At 40.3% G+C, this 26345-nt stretch overlaps 1 long non-coding RNA gene across 3 annotated transcripts in view; it reads right to left on the bottom strand.

The window, feature by feature from the left end:
* The window catches only part of LOC103666322, a 457349-nt gene that overhangs the window by 181558 nt on the left and 249446 nt on the right, over positions 1 to 26345 (bottom strand). For all 3 annotated transcript variants that reach the window (XR_005835895.1, XR_005835900.1, XR_005835898.1), the window contains one exon: positions 8933 to 8975. This is a non-coding gene — a long non-coding RNA (uncharacterized LOC103666322). The remainder of the gene's footprint in view (positions 1 to 8932; positions 8976 to 26345) is intronic.

Below are 26345 nucleotides of genomic sequence, written 5' to 3'. Positions count from 1 at the left end.
AGAGGAGAGGAGAGGAGAGGAGAGGAGAGGAGAGGAGAGGAGAGGAGAGGAACATTATGAATCATGCACTGGCTTGAATACCCCAGAAGTGAGTCATGTTTTTTCCAATCAATTTTATTGGCCAAACTGTGTCACATCACCATGCCCAAAATCCTACCTAGTGCCCAGAAATAGAGGAAAACCAGAATAACTATGACCTAATGACCACCACAAAGGAATGACCTAGCCTGGGGTCCAGAGATATAAATTGCCCATTTGAAATACTGAGATACTTTTGTTCATCAGTATACATTTATTCTTTAATTATAACTAAAAAAGAGCCAGAAGGAAAAGTACATTTGAGAAACTGTAACCTCTCAATAATAAAACTGCAAAGCTGAATATTTCCATTAAGCATTCCAACAAAGGAATCATAAGAAACCCCAAAGAAAGCAAGAATTGATGACATTTAAAGAGACCGGAAACAGTATATTCTCTAATGTTTTATCAATTTTTCTAAATCCCTAAAGTTATTAGCATAAAAATCCTCAAAACAAAGTGTCTCTCTGTTTTGGACAGAGGGCACAGCAAAGAAATGAAAGAGTGTGTGCTTCTTTATTCCATTATAGAGTAAAGAAGAACCCTCAGACTTAATGAATGATAGTATATATTTTTAAAGAGGGGAAAAATTTTATCTTCTGCAAGGAAGAAAGAAAGCCTCCGGTTTTGGAGCTAATGCTGTATGGCTGTCCCAGCAGCTAGAAGCATATATGACAGGTTGCCTTGAGAGTGTGTATGTGTGCTGTGCGTGTGTGAGATGTATTTATGTGTGTGTGTATGCCCAGAGAACAGGCACTTCCCAGCACACCATTCAGATGATGATAGTGTAATACAGCCAGTCTACTCAGGAGCTAAGAACCTTAGCGTTATAATTACTTCCATATATTTGCTTGAAAAACTTGAGAGATGTCTTCAAAAAATGGTGCTGGGAAAACTGGACATCCACATGTAAATAAATGAAATTAGATCCCCATCACACACCACTCACAAAAACTCATCCTCAAAATGGATTAAGGACTTAAATGTAAGGTCAGAAATTATAAAACTCCTAGAATAAAACTTCATGGCCCTGATTTAGGCAATAATTTCTTTTCTTTTCTTTTCTTTTTTTTTTTTAGTTGAACTATAGTTGACACACAACATTACATTAGTTTCGGGTACACAATGCAGTGACTATATGTAGGCAATGATTTCTTGAATATGACATGAAAACCACAAGCAACAGAAGCAAAAATAGACAAGAAGAACTATATAAAAGTAAAAAGCTTCTGCATAGCAAAGGAAAAAACCAAAAAAGTAAAAAGGTGACTTAGTGAATTGAGAGAAAATATTTCCAAACCAAGTATTTGATAAGGGATTAATATCTACAATATAAAAGAAATTCCTACAACTCAAGAATTAAAAACCTAATTTTATTTTTTTTATTTTTAAAAAATAACCTGATTTTAAAGTGGGTCAAGAACTGGGATAGGCATTTCTCCAAAGAAGACATATAAATTATCAACAGGTAATATGAAAAGGTACTCAATATGACAGCATCAGGAAAATGAAAAATGAAAACCACAGTTAGATACCACCTCACACCTGCTAGGATATCTATTATCAAAAAAAACAAAAGATAACGAGTGTTGGCAAAGACGCGGAGAAATGGGAACCCTGTACACTGTTGATGGAAATGTGAAATGCTACAGCCACAGTGGAAAACAGTACGGAAGTTAAATTTTTTATGAAGAACTGCCATATAATCTAGCAATCCCACTCTGAGTCTCTATCCAAAAAACCCACTTCTGGGTACATATCCAATAGAACTGAAATCCAGATATCAAAGAGATATCTACACTCTCGTGTTTACTGCAACATGATATAGAAGACAAGATATAGAAACCACCTAAATGCCCACCAATAGATGCACGAGTGAACAAAACGTGATAGAGGGGCGCTTGGGTGGTTCAGTCGGTTAAGCGTCTGCCTTTGGCTCAGGTCATGATCTCAGGGTCCTGGGATCGGGCCCCACGTCAGGCTCCTTGCTCAGCGGGGAGCCTGTTTCTCCCTCTCCCTCAGTGTCTGATGCTCCCCCTGCTTGTACTCTCTCTGTCAAATAAATAAGTAAATAAATAAAAACTTTTTTTAAAAAAGAAAATGTGATACAGACATACAACAGAATATTATTCAGCCTTTTAAAAAGAAGGAAATCCTGCCATTTGTGACAACATAGATAAGCCTGGAGGACCTTATGCTAAATGAAATAAGCCATTCACAAAAGTACAAATATTGAATGATTCTGCTTATAAGAGGTACCTAGGGTAATCAAACACGTAGAAGCAGTGAGTAGAATAATCGGGGCTAGCAGGGCCTGGGGGAGAGGGAAAATGGGCAGTTGTTTTTCAATGGGCATAGAGTTTCAGTTCTATAAAATGAGTAAGTTCTAGAGTACTGCCTTACCACATTGTGCCTATAGTTAACAATAGTGGACTGTGCACTTAAAATGTGTGGAGGGTAGATCTCATGTTAAGTGTTCTTATAATGATTTTAAAAAAAAAAAAAAAAGAGGGGCGCCTGGGTGGCACAGTTGTTAAGCGTCTGCCTTCGGCTCATGGCCTGATCCCGGCATTCCGGGATCGAGCCCCACATCAGGCTCCTCTGCTGGAAGCCTGCTTCTTCCTCTCCCACTCTCCCTGCTTGTGTTCCCTCTCTCGCTGGCTGTCTCTATCTCTGTCGAATAAATAAATAAAATCTTTAAAAAAAATTAAAAAAAAAAGAAAAGAAAAACCTTGAGAGTTGTCAGTAAAAAAACAAAAAAAATCAAAATACGTTTTTGGAAAACCAAAACAGAAATCCACTAAGCAAAGCGTTTCGGGTTTGCAATAGACTTGAACATGTAATAGCCCTTGACCGTATCATCCTGGACTTACTGAGGATAGACTGATAGCAGTCCGAGTCCTGACCAGGCTTTACCCCCTCCATTGCTTTCCCTCCTGATAGACCTGGCTCCCCAGTGACCACAGCAGAGGACATCAGCTTCTGTCTCCGCTCAGTCCCCTTATGACCGTGCTTTCTAATGTCACTACTGAGGGCCTCAATTTTCCACTAACTTCCTCCTTTTACCCATTTGTGATGCACTCCTATCCTTCAACACACTTTACTTCCCTCATGTCGACTATTAACACCCACTTCCTCGAGGTGTACCGGGTATTGCGCACAAGAAACGCTCTCTGTAGGTCACTTATAGCAGCATATAATTTCCTGATAGTCCCATTCCAAAATAAAATACATATGCAAATAAGTCTACATATACACATTTCAGCAATTGCTTTTTTCCCCAAAGTGTATCCTTTGATTCCTCAGTTTCTTCCCACTTGAGGGAGTCAGTAAATGTGGGACGGTGAAGAATACAGCTCTCTTTGGTGCTAAACTTCATCACAAATTTACTTTTTTCTTCCTCTTTTATAGGAAAGGCTAACTAGAGTCACTAATCATCACGTTAACATTATGCATCAAAGGCACAGTTTAAGGTAATGAGCAATAAAAACATAAATGAATATTTTATTTCTAAGTGAGTTTCCCCCTTGAGTTTTCTGAATTGTGAATTTCCAGACTCAAATGCCAGGCTGCATCTCCCGCTCTTCAGCGATGAGAAATGGCAGACAGGAAAAGGATCTGTACACATTCTAAATGACAACCACACTTCACAAGGCTATGCTGAAGGTTTGAAAGTTAGTGTTAAAGGTTTTAGGGTAATTTTATGTTTAGCATATAAACCCTAGTTTTATAATCTGAGAGCAAGTAACTAGCCATTTTGGACATTTTTTATAGATTCCATCTTAAATATAGTTTCACCAAAAACTGCTGTGTTTAAATTGCCTTAACATCGTCTGTGAATTGTATTCACTTGACAAAGGCATGTGAGGAGTTTAAAGTATAATGATTTTCTAAAAATACTAATGATTTGCACATTCTTTTCCATCTCAGAGCAATTGGATTTATTACATATTTTTATCCACTTGTCAGGCATGGAGAAAGTGGCTCGCAAGAACTCTCCAAGTCCTATTGTGCTTTTAAAATAAAATGATCAAGCCAAAATCTAAATTTATAAATGGAAGCACAATGCGTATGTTCTCAATGAGACAATTGAATCCATTCTTCCTTTAAATCGGAGGATCAATTTATGTTCTCTAACTGTACTCATCAGCTTGCATTTCAGCCTTTCAGCAAATGGGGTTGTGGCAAACATCTTGGCCCAATTTCTTTGGAGAACAGAATACATTCCATGAGTCTGAATGTATAGATTACCTGTCTGCCACTATTATAACACGTCCTCACATGGACATTTGATCAATAGCACAAAATCTTGCTCACCTGTCTTGTCACAAATCTTCTTAAATTGCTTCTAAATGTAACCACGCATGATAATGAAGAGAAAAGAGAAAAATATATATATTCCCCAGTAGTCTGTGGGTTGTATTCATGTGAAAATACAGAAACACCCTTGTCTTTAAATGTTGGGTATAGAGGTAAAAGTTACATAAATTCTTTATGCAATATGGCTCTCAAAAATGTATAACTGAAACAGCACAGCTAACTGAATTTAAAAAGAGAATCTAAATAGTTTAGTCATTTATAAAAGATTACCCTTCTACAAGAGTATTTTCTGTAAATTTGCATGTTTCTTTAGATTCTGAAAGAGAGGGATATTAACAACTCTTTCCAAGTGTGATATTCGAAATATTTAACTACCAGCCTTGTGTGAGTACCAACCAATGAAAAGGGTCACCAACAACTCACACTGGCCATAGACCATAGTGAGCCACGCCAAGAGACATCAGCTGACAATCAGTCCTGCCTACTTCACAGGGTGGCAGGGTTAGGAGATTGATTACAAAGCAGTGGCCTTGGCAGAGCTTGGCACACAGGATACATCTAGAAAATTTCAGTACGATCCAAATCAAGTCTCCTGCCATAAACACTTCTATCATAATTCTGGAGAGCTTCCTCTAAATATGAAATACCTTTTAAATAGTGTCTACTTGATACAAAATGATCTGGAAAATGGGTATGAAAACCTCAGTATTTTGACTGTTTCTTTATAATCCAAAGGTAGGAATAGAAAGAAAGTTCCATACTAGCACAAACCATAGTCAGAATGCAGGAAGAAGCATTAACACTGATAGGCACAAAGGCTTCAACAGCCTTCAGTAGGTCACTCACAATAATCAGTGAGAAGTAGGTAGAAAATGCTTTATCTTCCACAACTATAGGGCCCATCTTTAAACACTAGGGCGTTAGAAGAATACAACTGGACAAAATTCACAGGTGTACTTTGCTCATGTTCAACGTGGCTTATACTACAAAGAAATTCTTGAGAGAATGGAAATATCCCATTTATTAACTGATTCCGTGACTGTCTCCCCAAACCAGGTCCTCTTGATATGCTAATATTTTATGTGATTTTCCAGAATTCAGAATAAATGTTTTCAGGGGACACCTGGGTGGCTCAGTTGGTTGAGCATCCAACTCTTGGTTTTGACACAGGTCATGATCTCAGGGTGGAGAGATCGAGTCCCACCTGGGCCCTGTGCTTATTGGGGAGTCTGCTTGAGATTTTCGCCCTGCCTCCCCTTCTGCCCCTCCCCCTGCACTCATGCTCTATCTCTCTCCCTCAAATAAATAAAGATTTTATTTACTTATTTTTTATGTTTTTATTTAAAAAGATTTTACTTATTTGATAGAGAGAAAAAGAGGGAGCATAAGCAGTAGGGGCAGAGGGAGAGAGAATAATCTCAGACTCCGCACTGGGTGTGAATCCCAATGTGGGCTCAACCTCACAACAATGAGATCACGACCCCAGCCAAAACTAAGAATCGGCCGTCTAGCTGACTGCGCTACCCAGGTGCCCCTAAATAAATAAAATCTTAAAAAAAGAAAAAAGAATGAATGTTTTCAAAAGCACACAGATCTATTATGTAACATACATATCCACTCTCTCCTTTTCCAAAATGCCGGACCTGTAGCTGTCCCGGTTGCTATGGAAACAACAAAGATCTTGGATTAAGTTCATAGTCCAGAGCTTTGGGAAGCACACAGCCAGCAGCTGCAGGAATCAGAAACTTGCCGCCATACGGATTCCGCAGCTGCCAGACCAAAATTTTAAAGAAGGCACAAGGAAGAAGGGCAGAGCGGAGAGAGAACTCTTTGTTTTCTATTGAAAATAGGGGGAAAGACAAATAGTGACTGATCTAAATGCAATTATAGTACTTAATGAATGCACCCTAGCCTACAGTGTTTTAAACCATCTCAAATGGCTGGGAAATTAATTCTAGCATGACTTTAGTCAAAGAATATTTGTGATGAATTTGCACTATCTGAATAATTGCAGCTATCAGCTGAAATAACAGCAGGGAGGTGGGTAACTAGGTCAGATATTCCAGGCCTTGTCTCAGCAAGGATGAAATTTGGTTTGAGTCTTGAAATGGGCATTTGGGGAGAAAAATCCAATGCTTCTGATTCTAGCAGTAGAAATGCCTTGGAATTACAGAATATTAGAGCTGACGAAAGATTTCAGAGGCCCAAAGAACCACACCTTCTTGTTGCACAGATGACACAATTAAAACTCAGGGAGTTTAGGTAATTTGTCCCATAACTGCTATTGTGTAGTCACCTTAAAGCCATGCAAGCTGCCATCACATGTTGGGAAAAGAACCTGCTTTTCACGTGCTCAAAGGCTAACTATTAACGACAGATGGGTATTCTAGCAGGAACCCCCTGTCCCACTTAGAGCAAGAGCTCTACTCCTCGGGACTTGGCCAAAGTCGAGCACAGAAAGGAACTGAAGTAATAAAGTTTGTTACTGTTATTAGTCAGCACAACCCTACTGAAAAGACAACTGATGACTGGTCAATGCAAATTAGAAATAATGGACAATTATAGTTATTTATATTCTCCTACCTTATCCTCCACTTCGTCTCATTAGCATGAACTAAAAAGTTGCTTTTGATGTGATTTTTTTTTTGGAAGATTTATTGATTTGTTTGAGAGAGAGTGTGCAAGTGAGGGGAGGGGGCAGAGGAAGAGGGAGACAGAATCTCAAGCAGACTCCAGCTGAGCCAGACACAGAGCTCAATCCTGGGACTCTGGGATCATGACCTAAGCTGACATCAAGAGTCGGCTGCTTAACCAACCGAACCACTCAGGATCCCTCAAAATAATTCTTGATTTAATGGCCACACTGCACCATTTTTGTTTAAGTATATCAAGAATTTTCAGCACTCAGCCAGTAGTACAACGTATGTTTTCTTATTACAATTCCACTCATATTTTCTCATTTTAATACTACTTTTCATTTATTGAGCAAGTATTCTGTGCAATGCATTGTGTGAGTAGCTTTTTTTACATTAGTTCCTACTCTTAAAGCTGTCCCAAAAGGAAGGAATTATTCGTCCCATTTTTTCCATGCACGATTTTATTCTCAGAGGGATTAAGCAATGGGGCCAAGATCACAGTATGAAGGCAGAACTACAGATTCGAACACAGAGAGTCCTCTAGCTGCAAAGCCAGATTTCCACCACACAAATACAGCTTCCATACTCCAGGTCGGTACCTCCACAATCGGAGAAAATTAATTATTCACTTCTTCGGAAAAGATTACCCCAAAGCCATCTAACATGTCATCATAATGGAAAGATAATTAAAGATCATGCTACAAATTCCACAAATGCCAATGAATAATTAAGACTTCCAGAGACAGCTAGAAATTGGAAGCTGACCTGTTGTACGGCTTGAAAACAGTTCCAGGTTACCTAGTAGAAAAGAAAAATGGGCAGCTGATGGTCACAGGATGTCTGGAGTCATTTCAAATCAGCCTCACAGAGGAATAAGAAATGAAACCCTCTGCAAATAGGCAAATATTGATTAAGGATATTCTAGGGCATGACCCAGAACTATGAAATTAACAGAATACAAAGGCAAGAGAAACAATGGCATTTTCCCTCGAACAGTTTTGATCAATGATTTTCAAAAGCGATAGCTAGAGCTATGACGGGGGATTTGAATATCAACTCAACATGATCTGTCATTTCAAACACCAGACGCTCTCTTTCCTTCATCTTCTGTTCAACCCTGAATTCCCATTCCTAGGATGATTGCACAGTCAGCTTCAAACCTATCCCTTTGGCTCCTGCCTCACTCCTTCACCAGGAAACATACTGGAAAATACTATCTATGATTAACAATATTACCATCAACATGTGCACACCGAGGGATTAATGAATGCACAGACCGTCCTACAGCTATGAAGTCATAAGGCATGATATGAACCACAATGTGTCTGCATTTTATACTTCCCCAAGAGTCTCCCTGGTAAATTACCACAGCCCAAAGCAAATAGCTGTAATTTAGCTCTTTTATACACATCCTTCTACCTGAGTGGGGTTAGGCAGGGAGCTAATCAGGCCAGGGAACATGCCACAGATTGAGGCAAGGGTCGGCAGACTGTGGCCCATGGGCCAAATTCAGCCCACCACTTCTTTTTGTAAATAAAGCTTTACTGGAACACAACCACACCCATGAGTTCACATCTATATAGATGTGGCTGCCTTCATGTTTCAATTAAGTAATTGGGACAGAAACCATATGGCCCACAAAGTGGAAAATATGTACTATTTGGCCTTTTACAGAAAAATAATGTGCCAATTCCTGGTTAGGACATGGAAAGAGAAGCCCTTGGCCCAAACATGCTAAAATCAGGTGTAAATAGTCAATAGAAAATCATAATCCTAAACTCATAAATGCAGGTAAGAAAAACATGAGAGTACGATGTCAGCAAAATGGCAGAATAGGAGTTTTCTGCCACCTTCCCTAGAAGGAACACTGACTCTGACAATCTTTCAGATGAGAGTACCTTTAGAAGTCCGGGAGTCCAGCGGAGAAGTTCCGGCGCACCACTGGAAGAAAAAAAAAGATCCAAGATCAGACAATGAAGAGGGTTAAGAGGGACAGTTTGACTTTACCCACGTCATCCTTTAAGGTGGCATACCTCAGTCCCAAAGGAGCGCTTCTTGGCCTGTGATTTCTCCCAGGGGGGAAAGTGAGAGCATGTGAGAGAGCACCCAGCTTCCTCAGCTGTGCGGGACACTGCCGAAGAGGCCCATCTCGTTCTTGCCCCACCGAGAGTACTGTGATGAGCTGCATGAGTGGGAGGCACAGAGCAGATGACAGAAGAGCAGCCAGGGCTCCTGTGATCACACTATCCCCCTGCCAGGTGAGCAGGGGCTGGGGTTCGCAAGGGGCATAGAAGGGATGCAGAGCCTACTAACCACTTCACAGATGCTATCAGAAAGCCTGCAAATGAGCCAGCTGCTGGGGCACTTCATGAGTCCATCTCCCCAGCTGGCCCATGGGTACCCCTAATGCTCTGTACACCTCACCCACACACCCACATCACAGTAGCTCCCTGTGTGCACCCCTGACAGCGGCCAGAGTTAGACTTTGCAGAAGGCTAATAAGCACACACAGAAAGCTGGCCCAACTCTGTGGCACTGAAAGACAGCACACAAACTTGAGCTTTCAGGACCACCCAGAGAGCTAGAACAGGCTGTAGGCACCCAGCCTGGGTCAAGAGAAGGGTCAAGGAACAGGAAGTGGAGTAGGCATATTCACAGAAAAGGCCTGAGGAAGCCTCAGCATCTCTAGCAGGACTGATAGAAGCTATTTCTCTTCCAAAGCCAGTCAGTAAAGACTGGTGGAGGTGAATCCTTCTTCAAATGTAAAGACAGCTGTGCAACACTTTGGGGCACACGAAAAATCAAGAAAACATGACACCATCAAAGAACACAATAATTTTCTAGTAACGGACCCCCAAAGAAATGGAGGTCTGAGGTTTGCCCAACAAAGAATTCAAAATAGTTGTTTTAGGAAGGTCAGTGAGCTACAAGAAAGCACAGAAAATTCAATGAAATCAGGAAAACAATATACAAACAAAATGAGAAGTTCAACAGAGGGATAGAAATCATAAAAAGAAAATTGGACAGCTACATGCAAAAGAATGAAACTTGACCACTATCTCACACCATACACAAAAATAAACTCCAAATGGATGAAAGACCTCGATGTGAGACAGGAATCCATCAAAATTCTAGAGGAGAACATAGGCAACAACCTCTACGACATCGGCCAAAGCAACCTTTTTCATGATACATCCCCAAAGGCAAGAGAAACAAAAGATAAAATGAATTTATGGGACTTCATCAAGATTAAAAGTTTCTGCACAGCCAAGGAAACAGTCAGAAAAACTAAGAGGCAGCCCACGGAATGGGAGAAGATATTTGCAAATGACACTACAGATAAAGGACTGGTATCCAAGATCTACAAAGAACTTCTCAAACTCAATACACGAGAAACAAATAAACAAATCAAAAAATGGGCAGAAGATATGAACAGACACTTTTCCAATGAAGACATACAAATGGCTAACAGACACATGAAAAAATGTTCAAAATCATTAGCCATCAAGGAAATTCAAATCAAAACCACACTGAGATACCACCTTACGCCAGTTAGAATGGCAAAAATAGACAAGGCAAGAAACAACAATTGTTGGAGAGGATGTGGAGAAAGGGGATCCCTCCTACATTGTTGGTGGGAATGCAAGTTGGTACAGCCACTCTGAAAAACAGTGTGGAGGTCCCTTAAAAAGTTAAAAATTGAGCTACCCTATGATCCAGCCATTGCACTACTGGGTGTTTACCCCAAAGATACAGACGTAGTGAAGAGAAGGGCCATATGCACCCCAATGTTCATAGCAGCAATGTCCACAATAGCTAAATCGTGGAAGGAGCCGAGATGCCCTTCAACAGATGACTGGATTAAGAAGTTGTGGTCCATATATACAATGGAATATTACTCAGCTATCAGAAAGAACGAGTTCTCAACATTTGCTACAACATGGACGGCACTGGAAGAGATAATGCTAAGTGAAATAAGTCAAGCAGAGAAAGACAACTATCATATGATTTCTCTCATCTATGGAACTTAAGAACTAGGAAGATCGGTAGGGGAAGAAAGGGATAAAGAAAGGGGGGGTAATCAGAAGGGGGAATGAAACATGAGAGACTATGGACTATGAGAAACAAACTGAGGGCTACAGAGGGGAGGGGGGTGGGGGAATGGGATAGGCCGGTGATGGGTAGTAAGGAGGGCACATACTGCATGGTGCACTGGGTGTTATACACAACTAATGAATCATCGAGCCTTACATCGAAAACCGGGGATGTACTGTATGGTGACTAACATAATATAATAAAAAATCATTTAAAAAAAAAAAAAGAAATCATAAAAAGAAACAAAGAGAAATCCTGCAGCTGAAGAATACGATGAATGAGAGGAGAAATGCCACAGAGAGGTATTTCATGGGAAGGCATTTAAACATCAAGATGGACAGCCTGTGTTTTGAAGGCACTGCCTTTGAAGGCAAAGTAGTTTCCACATCCACTAATTGGGCTTCCACAGACATAGCTACTCTCTGGAAACAGAGACCATATGATGTGAAACAGAACAATGAGAAGTGAAACGCCACCTGAGTTCTCGAATAATGCCTCTGTTGCCCTTGTTCTTTCATGCGCAAAGTGAAAACATTTGTATTCACATTCAACTTATATGCATGTATTTGTGATATACGTGTGTGTATGTGTGTATTTGTATCCATATGTTGATATTTAGGTGTTTAAACTAATATTGTACGTATATATACAATCTAATAAAGATGACATTCACTCAAGTATGAATGATTTTAGCTTATTTGTAAAGGATATGGTTTAACTATGTAATTCCTAAATACATGTTGATTCATTTGATGACAAGCACATTGGACAAATAACTGTGTGCCAGGCATGATAATACGGTCGATAAATGCATTGGTGGGGGAAAAAACAGACAAAAAGCACATGCTCTTTCTTCTTTTTTTTTTTTTTGCTAGTTTACATTCTAGTGTTGGGGGAGAAACTGACCATAAACAAAATAATATTTTCTACTGCTGTGTAACAAATTACATAACCTTTAGTGACTTAAAACAACATACACTTATAATGTCCATTTCCGTGGTCAGGAGTCTGAGCATGGCTTAACTACATCCTCTGATTCAGAGCATCTCAAGGGCTGTGATGTCATCTGATGGCTTGATTGGGAAGAACCTGCACAAGGTTGTGGGTAGAATCCGTTCCCTTAGGGCTGTGGATCTGGACCTCAGTACCTGGCTGCTGTTCATGCAAGGCCATCTGAGTCCCTCGTCACACAGGCCTCTCCACCATGGCAGCTTTCTCTAAGCAAGCAAGGGAGGGCCTTCTAACAAGACAGAGTCCAAGTCTTTTGTAACCCAACCAGAGACATGACATGCCATCACCTTTGCTGTATTCTAATTTTTGGGGATGTAACCATCACAGCCCACACTCAAAAGGTCAGGATGACACAAGGCTATGACTACCAGGAGACGGGGATCATCAGGAGCCATAATTAAAGTCTGCCTACTACACGGGGCCAGAACATGGAGAACGTGGTGGGCCACTAGAAGGAATCTAGATTTTACTAGGATGTAGAAATCAATGTTACAGTAATTTATGAGATGCAGCTCAGGATCTACTGAGGTGTGATGTCTACTGACAGTGTTTACTTTGCAGCCACCCACACATCATCCCCCGGGAGACCCCTCAAGCTCCTTATCTCATGGAAGTTGATTTTTCAGCTTCCTGTGCTGCTCCCACAGCCATTGTGACTTGCTCTGATGCTACAGGCTTGCTCCCAGTCACTCATAATCTCTCCCTGCATCACCCCTTTATATAAATTTCCTCCCGTTTTTCTCTCCACCTATATCTNTTTCCTGCTGAGAGTCAGCTCTTACATTAATCATAGTCTTCTCTTCCTCTTTTGGCCAACAGTATCACTACCAGACTATTGACACCATTAAATTATTTACTATCTTGGTAAGTGAGCCTTTTCATCCAATTCAGAAAAGGGAGATGGAATTACAACAGGTAAATTAAATTGCAAGGTTATTCTTTGACATTTGATGCATGTGCTAAAGGTTGCAGAAGCAGAAAGTCAGTGACCATGACTCCTGTTTTGCCTGTGTGGAACACGTGGCCAAACTGCTGTTTGCTAATGGGCCCTTCCAGTTCCTGACAGAGCCCATACACTATCTTGCCACCTTGCTTCTCTTTTCCCATTCCTTTTATACATATGTTCATGATCTCCTCAGAAAGCTGGATCCGTCAGGCGAACACTCACAGTTACAACCAGTTTTCTCCATGAATCTATAGTTTTCCTATCCAAGCTCTCTTTCAAATGCCCTCCCAGCAATCTCTTGCCCCTCACGTTCATTTCTGCACAACTTCTTCTTTGCTGGCATATGAATAAACTAATAATTGGAAACTTTGAGAAGAATCCTCCATTTTTGTACATAGACTATATAACAGTGATCAAGGACAACATCATAACGATACAAATAAAAAAGTACGGCTAGGTTGTAAAGGAACACCTTCAAATATTTAAACAGATAAGAGGTGAGATCTTAGTTTCCTAAAGTACTTTCAAGCCATGTGACCACATTGGCCTTAAGGCCACATTTTTTGAGGGAGGAAAAAAAATCATTATGATCTTCTTTCCTTAATAGGAATTTTGTTGATGTTTTTCAGGGAAATATGTTCTCGGAAATGGCTAAAAACATCTTTCCAAGATTTATTTCTCTCCTCATGATCAAAGAAGTGTAGCAATGCCTATATTTGCCAGAAACAGTACAATATTTTCCCTCAGGTTTTGAAACTCCTTGAAAACCTCTGTAACCTGCTGCTTTGTTTTTATAGTAATCAAAGCTAAACTGGGGTTTAGAGAAAAACGAAGCATGTAACACAACTGAAGAAATTCCATCTCAATGCTGCACACATTTTCCAAATATTCAACTTTTTCCCCCTAGTATAAACATAGCCTTTATCACGAAATTGAACAGTTTTCTAAATTTGTCTCTTAGGAGCAAGCCTACTCTGCACATCATGGAACATTTTATCCTCCCAAGATAGACTAAAAGCTCTAAATTACTCATTACACGGCTTAACAAAAGAAGCTCATCGTTAGTTAATTGGAGATAACATGGCCTTGTTCCCTGATGCAGATATACTAAAAATTGCTGGTTATTTCTGTAGTTAATTTCTTCTGGAAAAAGTTCTCAGTCATAAAATTTATCTTCTCATGATAAAGAAATGAGATAGCATGAAATAAATATTCGATTTGGAGCTAAGAGGATGTAGAATACTAACGAGGAGAGAACTAAATTTCTGAAACACTTGCAAAATGTCAACTGTCCCAAATGATATGCAACCCAGTCCCCTCAAAGAAAACCATTTCAGTTAGTTGGACTTCACAGAGCCTTGCTAGGGTGAGGCAGTGCTTTGGGTGCCAAAGGTAAGGGGGGAGCCTGAGGCAAGTGCCTTGCTTGCTTCGCCCTAGTCTGGGCCCCAGTTACACAAAGGAGCTATCTCCCTGAAATGGCCTCTTATTTAATTTTGAATGAGTCATATAACTGCTCACTTGTTTTTGGATTTCTTTCCTGTAATCCTATTTATTTTGGCTCCCTGGGTCTTTCATTCAATCCATTACAAGTTAAAACACAGATAGTGGGTTCCTACAAATAATGGATTACCAAAGGGGCATCTTGAGGAAATAAAGACCACTAAGATGTGGGCACAGCTGTAAAGGGCTTGTAATCCAATACAGAAGACGTGTGTTTCTGCTTTCTACAAAAATCCTTGCTTAGACCCTCCACTGCCCTTCAAACTGGGATTCTAATTCCTCATGCCCTACATTGCCAAGTGTCACCCCATCACCCACTATTCACTTTCTGGTTCATGACAAGCACTCTTCTTCGCATGCAACTAGAATGAAAGCCCTGATGAGCTGTCTGAGGCCTTCCAATTCATTGCAAACCCAAGACTTTAAGCATCATTGAATGTCACTGACCTGAGGCTTTTTCTATTGTTGAACATCCTTTCCTTCTTGAGCATTTCTCCTTACTGTCACTGTGGCTGGGCTTCAATATGTCTGATCCCTGCTCCATCTACTTCAATAGCATCCCCTTCTTTTTGTTCCAGTACCATCTTCTTCCTAAATGTTGGTATCGTTTATGATCAGAACTCTCTTTTCTTGCTACTGTACATAATTTCCCTGGTCAATCCCAGCCACTTGCAAAAGTTTACTTCCTATGCATGCACATTTGACTTCAAAATCTGCATCTAGGCCAAGCCCTTTTCACTGGAAACCATGTCTTTTTGTCTTGTTAGGCACATTTGTTAAATAACAACTAAGTTCCTAGGCATTATAAATGCACAGATAAAGCAGATAGCCTCTAACCTCAGACTGCAACCTGGTGGAGGATATAGATCATTCCAGAAAAAGTTATAACACAATATGTGTTATAATTAAACATGTATCTGGTGCTCTAGGGCATTGCTGCTCAAACTTCAATGTGCAACTGAAACACCTGGGCATCCTGTTCAAATGAAGATTTGATTCAGAAGGTCTGCATTGGGGCTGAAAATTCTGCATTTCTGTGAACCTCCCAGGTGATGCTGCTGCCGGCATTCCATGGAGCACACTCTGAGTAGTAAAGTTTGGGGAGATTTATCTGACCCTAACTCTGTCTGTGAAGTCGAGGCAATGATGACTGACCTAAGTCTTGAGGACAGCCTGAATTTGACAGGGGAGTAAATGGGAACAGATCATCTGGGAAAAGGGAAAAGCATGGTAAAAAGGGCAGGCATGTGTCAGCATGGAGGTGTGGGACACCTGTGCCTACAGCCCATGGCAGCAGCGGTGGGAGAGTCCAGTGGGTGGAATGGGGCGTGGGGGAGGAGGACCTAGATACTTAGAAACCACATGATGAGGGACCTATAGCATGTCTTAGAGCAGAGACACGCAGAATAAGACAGAGACAGCGGAAGCACTATAAATCAACAAACACGAGGTTCGGTCTATGCTGAGTGCTTGTCTCCAGTGTCTGGGCCTCTCCCAACAGAGAGCAGCTGGCTATGCCTGTTTCCCCCTCGGATGCCCCTCTGGGCATGGCTGCTGTGCCTGGCGTTCCCATCTGTTGCTGGAGGAAACCATTTTCTTAAACCTCCGACTTGCTCAAGACAATTCCTTCAGTGATTAAAAATTGTTTTCATACTTTCCCACATAGTGGGGATTGAAAACAAACCACCAAAACATCATACAAATTCACACACAAAAAGTAACCTCTGCTAATGAATGAATGAATGGTGTAGGACGGTATTTCGGGTGGGAACTCAGTAGAGAAGAATCAGTACTATTTATAGCAGTGCTCTCCAAAAGAAATACAATGTGAGCAACACATGTGATTTTAAATTTCCTAGTAACTACATTTCAAAGAGAAACAAGTTTGGGGTGCCTGGGTAGCAGAGTCAGTTAAGTGTCCGACTCTTGGTCTTGGCTCAGGTCATGATCTCAGGGTTGTGAGATCAAGCCTGGCTTCCAGCTCTGCACTCAGTGCAGAGTCTGCTTGAGATTCTCTCTTCCTCTCCCTCTGCCCTTCCCCACTGTGTGTGTGCATACACACCCACACTCACGCTCTCTCTCTCTCAAATAAATAAATCTTAAAAAAAGAAACAAGTTAAACTAATCTTATTATACTTTATTTAACCCAATATATCCAAAATATTATCAATTCAACATGTAATTAATATAAAAAACTACTGATGAGATATTTTACATTTCCTTTGTAGTAGGTCTTTGAAATCTATGTATGGATTTTACACTTATGTCACAGCTCAATTCAGACTCACTCTTTTTCTTTCTTTTTTTTTTTAAAGATTTTATTTATTTATTTGAGAGGGAGAGAGAGTGAGCAAGAGTGTAAGAGCATGGGGAGGAAAAAGCAGACTCCCTGCTGAGCAGGGAGCCCAACCCAGGACTCAATCCCAGGATGCTGGGATCATGGCCTGAGCCGAAGGCAGACGCTTAACTGACTGAGCCACCCAGCTGCCCCCAGACTCACTCTTTCTCAAGTGCCCAGTAGCCCCATGTACCTGCTAGCTATACCAAACTGGACAGCACAATTTTCAAAAAGTATGCAGTTAACTCCTTAATCTATACCTATTCCTAACTCACTGTGAGCTTAGGTCACTTCCCCTTCCTGTACTCACATGTCTCATCTGAAACTGAAAACGGTGGATTATCAGTGTCCCCACATGATAATGCAGATTCTGAAGACATCCTGTTGTAGCCAAAGGGAAGAGCAGTGTGTGTGTGTGTGTGTGTGTGTGTGTGTGAACAAACACTGAAGTTACTGTAGCTATCACCCTGGAAATCCCAATCTTAAAGTAGGTTCCTACCCTCTGAAAGGATAAGAAACATGACACTGAGACTGCTAAGGTCACTCAAACTCTTGACACTTTCCAGCCATTTGTAGGCTTTGGGGGGTTGTTTCTTTGGTTTGGGGGCATAAGGGAAGTATTTTGGGGGGGATAGGGGTTTTTGAAGATTCTACAAATAGAAGCAGAAATCAAGTAGTAACTTGTGCATTATTCTCTTGATTAGAACAGGCATGTTTACTGCACTCGGACAGCAGAGAAACGAGTCTATACCCCAATACCTGCCTCTGCACTATCGCAAGATAAGTGAGCAACAATCTTGTCTTGACGCACAGAGGAAGACATGTGATGACACAATGAAAACTGCTTTCAACCAAGGTCAGTGCCACCACGTTAGAGAATGATGGGAAAGACTCCACGTTCTTCTTTTTCAAAAGGTGAGTAAAATACACTGATACTCAGCTTCTTTAAGAAACTCTGTTTTGTCTGTCTTATTTGTTTTTAAATGTTCCATTTTAAGGGTGTCTTGTAAATTCCAAACACATCAAGGAGCACATTGGAGGCAAGGGTTCCATATTATTCGGTTGTGTAAGCCCCGTGTGTAGCACAGTACCTTGCACTCGGTGTATGCTTATCCAGCGCATGAGGCAGCATTTCAGTCCTCACCAGGGGTTCTCCAATAGATTGCCTACGTGTGGCAAAGAATAATACTGAAACAGGACTCCAGGGGCTGTGCACAGCACTCCCTAGAAGAGAGGTTGTGCATTTGAGGTTTTGTCTGCTATTAACAGGGAAGGATGAAGAGCTGGAAGGGAGAAGGCAGCCAGACAAAGCTCCAGACAAGGCTCATAGAAGCTCCTGCCACCTCCCACCACCTGGAAGGCAATGAGATGAAAGATAGCTCTTCATCTCTCCCCTCAAGCCCCAGGCCAATCACTGTAACACTTTTTCTTTACCTTAAAGAATGTCTTTCTGGTCAATGTACTTTAAAATCTTTTCATACATATATACACATATAAGTTTACATAATGCCCAAATGTGATTATTTCATATATACTAATTCATTGTCTTAGTAGTAGTTCTTGTGTACATCTGCAGTTTTACGTGTCTTCTTCTATCCTCCACCCCCACCATTCCTCCCTACTACCCACGGTGCTGCCACAGCCCTCCCTGGTAACCCAGGTGAAGAATCTAGAATATATCTTTCCATATTTTTCTTCATAGTTAATCACACACACACACACAGAATTCTGTCATTGCTTTATAAAAATGGGAAATTACATCCCTTTCTGCTTCTTGCTTTTCTCTCTTAACAATAATACACTGTAGAAATTCCCATACACCAACTAATACATTCCAATTCACTCTTCCAAATGGCTGCATGATGTGATATGTCATATATGATCCAATATATTCTAATTTACTCAATGACTCCTCCACTGAAGGGCAGTTACTTTGTTTCCAGTTTCTTGTCAGCTTGAACACTGCTCAGTACCTACCCTGGAGCATTGGTCTTTACCTACTGAGCTGCATTTCTACAGGATGGAGCTCCAAGATGGGACGGCTGGGTCAAAGAGTATATATGTTTAACATTCTGATAGTTGTAGACATTAATATACAAAAGGCCTATAAACACTCATATTATCACCAATAATATATGAAAGTACCCATTTTCTACATCTCCTGGCAATATGTGGTATTGTTTCATATTATTTTTAATTTCTGCACGTGAAGTAAGTATCAGGTGAGCAATATGTACCCATAGGTGTCACTCTTTTAGGGGAAACCAGAAAGTCCTGCTATGACTGAGTGCAGTGGGAAGGATGCTAGTTTTGGATTCATACTCTCCATCCTGAACTGAAAAACTGATTAAGTCTTTTAACCTCACTGAGCCTCTTTCTACATTTGTTAAAAGGACACAAATACACATACACATATATACACATTTTAGTATCAAAGGCTGACAAAACAATGTGACCTTATCAGGCCAAAATCACAGTGAAGCTGAGAATTAAGAAGGGATAGCAGAACACTAATGTCATTCTTCCCTGAGGGCATGCCAGGTCAACCTGGCAATTTAAGTTTTAGATTTTATTCCTATGATGTGCAAGAGGTAGAAGAAAAAAAAACAAAACAGGGCTCATTAAGGGTGGGAATCTAATAAAGGACCCTTCTACTTCAAATTTGGGATCTCCAAAGTGCTACACCTTCCATGCAAATTTGAGGCAAAATAGACTCATGCCAAATCTGAACCATAAAAGGAACACAAAGACATTTTCCTATATCCCAAAACAAGCAGCAAAGAAAAAATGAAAAGTTGTTATTAAAAACTGCCATCCACGTGGATTTGCAACCCCAATCCGTATCACCTCAGAAGTCCAAACTAATGTTAAGCTATCAATTTAGCTCAAAACAGAACCTCTAAAACTACTTGTGGTGAAGAGCTGGGCTGTTTGTTTCATTTCCAATCCATGGGAACTCTCATATTTTTATAAAACACAATAAAAATGAATTATAGAAAAGTGATATGGAAATAAAAAGACAAGCACAGCATACTGATGCTGTCGCAATGTCAAGTGACTATGAAAATTTCCAATGTCACTCTCCATTTCCATACTTACCGCACAAAAGGTTGCAAGCATTTTGGGCAGCAACACCTGGTCCCAAGTACTGGGTGGAACACGTGCAGTTCCTCCCTGTGAACATACCTCCCTCTGAAGCCTTAGGGAATTTCCAAAATAATTTCCGAGGAGAAAGAATATTTCACAAGCAGAAGAAAATCAGCAAACATACAAGGAAACTAGATACTATGAGGCAAAATTAAAGAGAAAAACCAGATTCGCAAAAGCTTCAGCTATTGAAATGATGAGACACTGAATCTGAAGCAACTTGATTATATTTAAAGGAATAAAATATAACATACTACTATAAACAGTGACCCAGTAGGCTTAAAAAGAACAAAACAGAAATGGAAAATAAAATAACAGAAAGTAAAGATTCAATAAATGGGTTTAACAGCAGAGTGAAACATGGTTGGAGAAACGACTGGGTAACAGAAAGTTGGGGCAAATATTATCCAGAATGCAGCACAGCAAAACAAACCAATGTAGAAGATGAAAGAGAAGTTGAGAAACGTAAAGACTGGATAAGATATAAAATATTTTCTCGGAATCCCAGAAGGAAAGAAAGAGAATAGGGCAGAGAAAATATTATGAAAAGAAGATTTTTTTCCCCAGAATGGGTAAAAGACATCAATCTATAAATTTAAGAGTCCCAGGAATCCGAAGGAAATTTCATAAATAAAAATGCACACCTAGATAATTCAAAGTTTGAGAACACCAAAGAAAACCTTAAAAAGAGAGGAGAAAACCCAGATTGCCCTCCAAGGACTGACAGGCTGACAGCTGATTTTCAACAACAAAAACAGAAGCCAGGTAAAAGGAGGTGAACACTGCTGTCGGCCATATGAACAGGCGTGGAAGCAGACCTTCCTCCAGTGGAGCCAGAAGACTGCACTCCAACACCATGACTGCAGCCTATGAGACACTCAGCCAGAGGACCCAGCTAACATGCACCCAGATTCCTAGCCCAGGGAAATGGTGAGATAGTGTATAATAACTGATAATAATGAGATTACATGTAATAATAAATATTCCTTGTTTTTGAACTGCTGAGTTTGGGGCTAATTTGTTATGCAGCAACAGACAATGAATACAGTTAACCTTCATCTGTTCCACCTGCCATTAAGTAGAGCCAGCAATTTAAAAATAAAGATACAACACAGACTGGGGGAGGGGGAGAGCATGGAAAACCCACAATCTAGCCAACTCTCAGCGGGGAAGAGAATCTGCCATGGTGTACTAGTTTTCTAGGGCTGCCATAACCAAGTACCATAGACTGGAAGCATAAATAGCAGAAATTTATGGTCGCAGTTCTGGAGACCTAGGGTTGGTTCCTTCTGAAGGATGTGAGGGAAGGCTCTGTTCTAGGCTACTCTCTTTGGCTTGTAGATGCCTGTCTTCTATGTCTCCTCACTCCACCTTCCCTCTATGTGCACAAATTTCTCCTTTTTATAAGGACACCAGTCATACTGAATTAGGGCCCAGTGAGTGACCTCTTGAGTTGATTACCTCTGTAAAGACCCAATCTCCAGAAAAGGTTACATTCTGAGAGACGTGAGGGTTAGGACTTCAATAGATTAATTTGGGGGGTGGGGGACCCAGTTAAACCAATAACACATAGTGAAGAGTATTTAGATATGTACTATTATTCCGTCATACACTCAATGTTTGAAATCACGAGTTCATTCTAGCTCCAAATAATTCCCGCATACTGTTTTACTTGGTTCGAAGTGAGGCTGTAACTATAACATTCATTTGTCTTGCCTGTCATGCACGCGACTGTGAGGTCTGATATGGTCTGGAGGGGTTCTTTATTACAGTTTTGCTCTTTTGTTATCAGTTTTAAGAACACATAATGAAAACCAAAATGCTGCAAATACGTCAACTTGGCATTAGATACAGCTGGTTTAATGTGGCACTTTGCTAAATTCAATCACAGCATTGTTTATGGATGAACTTTTTCATTCATCCTCATAAATCACATCTAAGCTAATTAAAATCCCAAATGGAAGTGGTATCTCAGCTGTCCCACAGCCGACTTCTCCACTGACTCTACCCATAATGAAATATGAAGATAATAAAAGTATTCTAGGGGTCACAGTCTAGGATGCACTTCCAAAACTCATAAACAATCCTCACTTGCATGCCCCCTGAAGCTGAGACAGTGGTAGAAATGAACCAGATAAAACCAGGGGCTGTGTAAGATGTCCTGAGTGCAGCCCGCATGGTGAATTGAGACTTTAGCTTCTTGGGTACAGGGGAATCACTAATGGCAGAAATGCAGAAGTCAAGCTCATGTTCCAGAAACAGCTCCATTTCTTTATACATGGGAATTAGAATTGCTCTAACACTGTTCAGGTGTCTGTATATTTGCCTCAAATACAGCCCTGATTTCCCTTACTAAGAACAAAGTCCTTTAGTCCAAAGAGTTTGGGACAAGGCGGCCCTGGAGGACATCTGGTATATCAGGCACAAGCTGTGCAAAATTGTGGATGTCTTTGCTGCTGAAGGCAAGGATTACAGGAAGGCTGTCCAATTTCTACTGGACTGGACTTTCTGGAATGAAACACAACAATGCAATTATCACAGCAGAAAACTACATGGAAAAGATGAGAAAAAAGAGATGGAAACCAATTTGTGAAACAGCATAGCACACTAAGTTCATTGAACAATAATAAATATTGCGACATTGTCTGAAGGCTTTTAAAGCTCAATATTGGGGGAGAAAGAAAACAATAAAAGAAGAATAGCATTATTTCAGGCAAGGCAACATACTGAAGCAATGAATGTTCAAAGCAGGATACATGTCACAATAATGAAAGCTATATTTAAATCAAAGGTTCTTAGCTAATGCCTGCCAAACCCCAGCGGATGGCCAGTAAAAGAAACTACGAGGGAAAGAGTCCAGAAACAAAGACAAGGGGTGCCATAGCTGGCAAAGAACATTGCTCCTCAAAGGAATTGCCTGAGGTTTTCTGTTCAACTGTGGGCTATGCTCTCTTGGTTCTCATTTGAAGGCACAGAGCCATTCAAAGAGAGCTGGTTTTACAAAACATGCAGGATGGGCTCCTAAAGAAGAAATTACCAGCATGCTTGCAAACTCTGCTCCACCACAGGAAATGTTTAGATTCACCAGGGAATAAAGAGAAGAAAAGAAAAGGGCAGGGCAGGGCAGGGCAGAGAAGGGAAGGGAAAAAGGAAAGAAAAAGGAAAGGAAAAGAACAAACGAGCAAACAGGTGTCTTTCCTACAGTTATTCACAACACTCAAAATGGAAGCAAGTCAATGAGAAAAACACACCCAGCTAAACTTTTCTAAGCAAGATGGACATAGTTATAAAAGAAGTGTTTGAAAATAATATTACTCCAAAAAAATTTGTGCTTAAAGCTTATTTGTATCATTGCCCACAAATCTCAAAAGTCCTTCCCTCAGTAGGGATAGATCAGCTTATTTAAATATTCACACATGACTGAAATATAAACAAGAGAAACTTAACTGAAATTAACTTAAATAACTTACATATTTAGCAGATGAAAACTATACATGTGTTAAATACATATAACTTACACTGGGAAGCAGTGGTTATTAAACTTTAGTGTGATCCTACTGCACGTGAAAGGAATAATAAATGGACATAACTGTCTGGAATAGGCATGTTGGTAGACTTTCCAAGCCTTCTGTGTGGACAGCCAAGCCAGCCTCTCACCATGGCATCCACTGAACAAATATTTATGGAAAGCCTGCTTTATGCCAAGCTATGTCCAAACCACTCGGGCCACTGTGGGAGATGAAATAGTCAAAATTCTCTGCCCTCCTGGCATCTACATTCTATCAGAGGAAGATAGATAATATACAAAATAAAAAATGGATCGTATTTTACTGTTGGTATATTAGTGTCCTATGGCTGCTGTAACAAATTACAACATATAGTGACTTAAAACAACACAAACGTATTACTGTCTACTTCTAGAAGTAAAAAATCTGAAATCCTTCCTTGGAGTTGCATATATAAAGTCTAACGGGATACTTAGCAATTCAGTGGAAGTAATAAACTGAATTGAATCTGTAACTTCTGCAGATATCCACTGTCTCCAGAGCTGTGTTCTTTGATCCACCAGCTCTAAAGATCTTAATTCTTTGAAATCATGTGGCACCATAATCTGACTTGAGTTTCTCTAGAAATTGCTGGTATTTGTGATTGCATTTTTGTGTTTCTTTGTTGCCTTGACTAGAATTATGAGACTTCCTTAAGCTCTGTAATGGTAATGAAAAATATCAGCCATATCTAGTGTTGGAAAGAGACCTTAATACCCTTTGGTGTAGTGGTCAAACCATGATGTTGCAAAGCCACTGCCTTCCATGTCAATACGTTTCTCCTTCAGTGAGCAGTTCATAAGCTCATTCAAGGGCAGACTTTTCATTTGCTAGTGATGATATCAAGGTTATTTTTTTTTTTTGAAATCTGTAGCCTGCTGAGCTACAAGGACATATCATGTTCAGGACCAGCTGGACAGAATCCACAGGTATCTTGCAAATGCACATGAACCAATCTAAACTCCATTAACAGAACATTCTTTAAAGGCTGCTAGTGGCTGTCCCAACTCCGTGTACCTGCTTCCTTGAATGAAAGAGTTAGATGGGGGCTACCCAACGCAGACATTTGCCTGTAAGAAATTGCGGAGCAATTCCTTTAACTCAGAGTTTTACAAAAATATGAAAATAATTAGTTGAGACTATCTCACTCAAAATACAACAGGCAAAATATAATTTCCTAGAGGGTACCCTTGAATATTATGGACAACTAAACATGACAGGTAATACAATTGTGTTATTAGTTTCCAATGCTGCTTCCTAAAAAACTGATTTTTAACAGAGCAAATAAAAATTCACCTTGGAATGCCAGAGAGAAAAATTTCTCTATGCAGTACTCACTTTCCTTCCACCGTCCAAGTTTCCAAGTTCTGCCAATTTACTTCTTCACATACCCCACTGTTCTGATCCCATGATACTCTGCCCTAAATACTATTTTCTTTGATGAAAGTCCTTACTTTCTGCAGGAACTTGGGTTAATGCTTATGTACTTTTTCCAGGCTCTGAGCACTCTGCCCTGTGTCCGAGTGCAATGTACAGTATCACAAAAATACAATAAGTTTTCTGGCTCTTTTGCCTGGAGAGGTCCTTGCTCATAAGGAGCTGAAAATGGATACTTCCTTGCAGACACAAAGCCTCAACAGGCATAATATGGAAGCTATGCCATGTCCTGGGTGCCATTAAATAATCCCATCACTATAACAGCTCATCTTCACTTTCAGTTGGTAATAGTGGGCTCTCAACTTAGGGGAGGAGAAAGGGTTACTAAACTGAAGTATACCTCTGGTAACAGGGATGAGGGTTTAGTGGAATCAGAGATGTAGCCTTGGGTCTTAAGGAGGTGACAAGCTAGAACTGAAATCTAATAGAGCTGTCTGTCCACTAAAGATTGACTAGAAAAACTTCCTATTATAGAGAAATGTGCAATTTTCCTGGAACTCTGAGCTGGGGAAAATTACTCCTACAAGATATCACAGTCGAAATGTGGATGACCTGCATAGTGTAGGAATCCAAGAACAAGAAACCTCATCAGTTATAGCCGAAACAAATGCAAAATCATTCTATACAACTCACCCGGAACCTGACATGGAACACCAAGGGGAAAGACTACACCTGCTGCAGATGAGCTCGTTATAAACTTCAAGGTACACGATGAAAGTGTCCACTATGAAAATGATAACTGACATCCTAAACACTGAAATAATTACTTACTAGATTCTGCAAGTTCCTTTTATGTTTAACACAGATTATTTTTTTTTAAAAAAAAAGGAATAGAAACCATAGTAGAAGAATAGGACACTATGTGAAGGTGTCTTGTTTACTATGTGAACAAGATTATTTGAAAGTCACTCAAGTGGATTTCTAGAGACAAGATATTACAGTCAGTGACAATCTACTCATGGAGAGGTTGCCAGACCACCTTTCTGAAATAGGAAAAAATGATCCTGTATTGGGACCTGGTGACGTTCCTCACTGCACTGTACTGCATACCTAAGATACTAATTTACTCTCCCCGTGCCAAGCTCTAGCACCAAGGCTGCATTCTTTATAGGCTTCACTTATACTCTGTGATATGAAAAACTGCATTCAAGGTTATGGAAGCATCTAGAACATCAGAGAAAAGGGATCAGAGAAAAAAAATCAGAGAAGGGATGAAGAATTATAACCGCTATTAGGGTTCCTGAAGCTTTCAAGAACTCAGGTATGTTCGTTTGTGCAGACAGCAAGCCTCT

The sequence above is a fragment of the Ursus maritimus genome, assembly GCF_017311325.1.
Source record: "Ursus maritimus isolate PB19 chromosome X unlocalized genomic scaffold, ASM1731132v1 scaffold_X1, whole genome shotgun sequence".
NCBI lineage: Eukaryota > Metazoa > Chordata > Mammalia > Carnivora > Ursidae > Ursus > Ursus maritimus.
The sequence above is the reverse complement of the archived record's forward strand: the minus strand, read 5'-3'. Positions and strand labels throughout refer to the sequence as shown.